Below are 4796 nucleotides of genomic sequence, written 5' to 3'. Positions count from 1 at the left end.
TACTAAGCCAAGGACATCTCAGCCTTTTGCTCTGTCCTGCCAACGGGCAGGCTGGGGGTGCAGTAAGAGCTGGGAGGGGACAGACCCCGGACAGGTGACCCAAACTAGCCAAAGGGGTATTCCATACCATCTGACGTCATGCTAAACAATATATAGGGGTGGCTAGCTGGGGGGGAAGGGGCCGGACTGCTCGGGGTTAGGCTGGGCATCGGTCAGCGAGTGGTGAGCAATTGCATTGTGCATCACTTGTTTGTACATACTATTATTACTTTCCTATTATCATCATTGTATTATTATTGTTATTATTTTTATTATTATTTTGTTATTATTATTTTCCTGTCTTATTAAACTGTCTTTATCTCAACTCACGGGCTTCACTTTCCATTTCTCTCCCCCGTCCCGGAGAGGGAGGGGGGAGGGTGAGCGAACGGCTGCGTGGTGTTTAGCTGCCGGCCGGGTTAAACCACAACAGCTCCATTTACCACAACTCTTTGGGCCCGGCTATCCAGCCAGTTTCTAACCCAACGAAGCGTGCGCCAGTCCAAGCCAAGAGCAGCCAGTTTCTTGAGGAGAATGCTGTGGGAGACGGTGTCAAAAGCCTTGCTGAAGTCAAGGTAGACCACATCCACAGCCTTTCCCTCGTCCACCCAGCGTGTCACTTTGTCGTAGAAGGAGATCAGGTTCGTCAAGCAGGACCTGCCTTCCATAAACCCATGCTGGCTGGGCCTGATCGCCTGCTTGCCCTTCAAGTGCTGCATGACTCCCCCCAAGAGGATCTGCTCCATGAGCTTCCCTGGTACTGAGGTCAAACTGACCGGCCTGTAGTTCCCCGGGTCTGCCCTCCGGCCCTTCTTGTAGATGGGCGTCACATTTGCTAGTCGCCAGTCAGCTGGGACCTCCCCCGATAGCCAGGACTGCTGATAAATGATGGATAGGGGCTTGGCCAGCTCCTATGCCAGTTCTCTCAGTACCCTCGGGTGGATCCCATCCGGCCCCATCGATTTATGCACATCCAAGTGCCGTAGCAGGTCACCAACCAGTTCTTCGTGGATGGTGAGGGCCACATCCTGCTCCCCGTCCCCTTCCACCAGTTCTGGGTACTGGGTATCCAGAGAGCAACTGGTTTTGCCGCTAAAGACTGAGGCAAAGAAGGCATTAAGCACCTCCGCCTTTTCCTCATCTCTTGTAAGTAAGTTTCCCCCCGCATCCAGTAAAGGATGGAGATTCTCCCTACTCCTCCTTTTTGTGTTGATGTATTTATAAAAGCGTTTTTTGTTATCTTTAACGGCAGTAGCCAGATTGAGCTCCAGATGAGCTTTGGCCTTCCTAATCTTGTCCCTGCACAGCCTCGCTACATCCTTATAGTCCTCCTTAGTGGCCTGCCCAATTTTCCAAAGATTATAAACCCTCTTTTTTCTCCTTAGCTCAAGCCACAATTCTCTGTTGAGCCAGGCTGGTCTTCTTCCCCGCTGGCTCATCTTTGGGCGCATGGGAATAGACCGCTCCTGCGCCATTAGGATTTGCCTCTTAAAGAGCGCCCAGCCTTTCTGGACCCCTCTGCCCTTCAGAACCGCCTCCCATGGGACTCCACCAACCAGTGTCCTGAGCAGCCCAAAGTCAGCCCTCCGGAAGTCCAATACAGTGGTTTTACTGGTTCCCTTCCTGGCCCCGCCAAGAATAGTGAACTCCACCATTTCGTGGTCACTCTGCCCAAGACTGTTCCCGACAATCACATCCTCCACCAGTCCTTCTCTGTTTGTGAAGAGAAGGTCTAGCAGGGCACCACCCCTGGTAGGTTCACTAATCAGCTGCGTCAGGAAGCTATCTTCCACGCTCTCCAGAAACCTCCTAGACTGCTTCCTCTGGGCTGTGTTGTGCTTCCAAGATATGTCAGGGAAGTTGAAGTCCCCCACGAGTACAAGCGCCGACGATTTCGCAACTTCTGTCAGCTGCCTGTAGAACTCCTCATCCGTCTCCTCATCCTGGATTGGCGGTCTATAGCAGACCCCGACCAGGACACTAGCCTTGTTGGCCCTGCCGATCCTAACCCAAAGGGACTCGATCTTGTCATTCCTAGCCTTGAGTTCTACAACATCGAAAGACTCTCTAATATAGAGAGCCACACCGCCACCCCTTCTGTGCTGCCTGTCCCTTCTGAAGAGCCTATAGCCAGGCATCGCAGCACTCCAGTCGTGGGACTGGTCCCACCACGTTTCCGTGATGGCAACCAAGTCATAGCCTGCCCGCTGCACGATGGCTTCCAGCTCCTCCTGTTTGTTACCCATGCTGCGTGCATTGGTGTAGATGCACTTCAGCTGGGCCATTGCCTTATCCTCCGGCCTTGCCATTGCTCCCCCTGGCACAGCCCCAACAGTCCTTGCTTCAACCCCATCCCCCTTCTTACCTAGTTTAAAGCCCTATCAATGAGCCCCGCCAGCTCCTGGCCCAGGATCCTTTTTCCCCTAGAGGATAGGGACCCGTCTACAGCCATCAGGCCAGGTGCCGAGTAAACTGCCCCATGGTCGAAAAACCCAAGATTTCTGCGTAGGCACCAGCCCCGGAGCCACGTGTTTAACAAGTGGGCTTTCCTTGTCTTCTCCGTACCCCTCCCTATCAACGTAGGGATGGACGAAAATACTACCTGCACTCCCGCTCCGTACACTAACCGTCCCAGCCCCCTAAAGTCTCTTTTGATAGCCTTCAGGCTTCTGTCATCAATGTCATCACTGCCCGCCTGGACTATCAGGAGAGGATAATAGTCTGAGGGGCGTACCAAGTTGGGGAGCTTCCTGGCAACGTCCCTGACCCTGGCCCCAGGGAGGCAGCAGACTTCCCTACGGGTAGGGTCAGGCCGACAAATAGGGCCCTCCGTCCCCCTAAGGATAGAGTCTCCCACGACAATCACCCTTCTTTCTTTCTTGGTGGAGGCAGTCCTGATGCGTGGAGTCGACCTCCTCGCCCTAGGCATCCTCCTGGGAACACTGTCTATCTCTTCCTCAGTTGCTGTTGATCTCTCATTCTCCAGGGCCTCAAACCTGTTTTGTAAGGGCACCTGGGAAGGTGGGGCCGGAAGGGGAGGGCATCGCCTGCCATGTCGCGCAGGGACCTGTCTCCACTCCTCCTCAACTCCCAGATCCCCTCCCTCTGTCCGACGGCGACAGGGCAGGGGGTCCACCCCCGTTTGGGGTGTCTCACCCCGGTACGTCTCCTTGAGGCCCTGCAGGGAGTTGCTCCAGAAGTCTATCTCCCGCTCACATTCCCTGATGGCCCTCAGCCTCTCCACCTCCTCCTTGAGCTCCGCCACCATGCGGATCAGGTCATCCACTTGCTCACATCTCACGCAGGCAGCGTCTCTGCCTCCCGCCGACAGTAGCAGCAGGCTCTGACACTCCCTGCATCCAGTCACCTGAACCGCTGCATTCTTTAGCGGGTACTCGGTCTGGGTGTGTACCGACCTCCTGCAGAGCGCTCCGTGCCTGGTGGAGACCATTATCGCCTAGCTAGAGACCGTCGTTAAGAGGCGTTCTTGTGGGCGGGGGTTCCTCTCCGCCCTTCCTGCTCGCCCTGCCTGCGCGAACTGCCGCGCTAACTGCCGCGCCACTCCCTTCTGACGCGCCACGCCCTGTTTGCCCGTCCTGTTCGCCGCGCTCCTGGTCGCTCGCGCTCCCTAGGGGCTGCTTTTGAACGGCCGGGCAGGGGGCGCTGCTGGCTCCGCCTTCGCCTCGTCAGCCTCCCTCACGAGGGCTGCCGGCTCCTGGCGGCTCCCTGAAGTCGGCTCGATGCCGGAAAGTTAGCCCTGCCTGGCCCGATCCCCCGCTCCGCTGCAGAACGCGTCTGCCCCGGAGCCGATCGCCTCGGCAAATGGCAGTGAAATGGCGGTGGCGCCCGGTTTAAATAGCCCGCCGCTGACGCTGCTGGCCCCGCCTTCGCCTCGTCAGCCTCCCTCACAAGGGCTGCCGGCTCCTGGTGGCTCCCTGAAGTCGGCTCGATGCCGGAAAGTTAGCCCTGCCTGGCCCGATCCCCCGCTCCGCTGCAGAACGCGTCTGCCCCGGAGCCGATCGCCTCGGCAAATGGCGAGGCGATCGGCTCTTCAGAGGAGTTGCTGTGAAAGTCACTATGACTAGCATTGGTCATATCCATATCTAGTGAACAAGGACTCAGCCCAGACTGCTCTGTGGTTCCCCCTTGTCGCTCCCAGGAGGCCAGCCCAGCCCACTCCCTCCCCAGCTCTCCACACTTGCCTCTCCTCTCCCCAACCCAGCCCAGCAGAGCAGCCCAGGCTGGGCTGGCCCCAAAGCTGCAAATGAAGCAGGGGAGGTCACAGGCAGTGTCTCTGCTGCTGCCATCTGCAGGAGATAAACCCTACCAATCCACCTTCCCAGACACCCTAGAGCCTCCCAGACCAGCCCTGCTCCCCAGCACATCACAGCACCACACTGCTGGCCCTGGGGTTCCTCAGGCAGCACCACTGCACACACACAGCACCCTGCTCTGCTCCCAGGACACCCCATGTCCCACACAGACTTGCCCCAGCCCAGCATGTCCAGGCTGGTCTGAGTAGCCATTCCTGCAGCCCCTGCCCATGCTGCCCATGGCCCCTGAGCTGGCAGTGCTGTTCAGCAGAGTGAGGGGGATGTGGTGAGTTGGGCCGTTGGGGCACTCTGCAGGGCTGTGCTGGTCAGGCTGGGAAGGCAGAGCCAGCTGGTGGGGAGCACTGCCACTGACTGCCTCCCACACAAGTGGTTCTTTGGCCATGGAGGGTGCACACAGATAGCCCTCCTTCTTCAGAGTCAGAG

The sequence above is a fragment of the Anas platyrhynchos genome, chromosome 32 (assembly GCF_047663525.1).
Source record: "Anas platyrhynchos isolate ZD024472 breed Pekin duck chromosome 32, IASCAAS_PekinDuck_T2T, whole genome shotgun sequence".
Taxonomy (NCBI): domain Eukaryota; kingdom Metazoa; phylum Chordata; class Aves; order Anseriformes; family Anatidae; genus Anas; species Anas platyrhynchos.
This window is presented reverse-complemented; position numbering follows the sequence as displayed.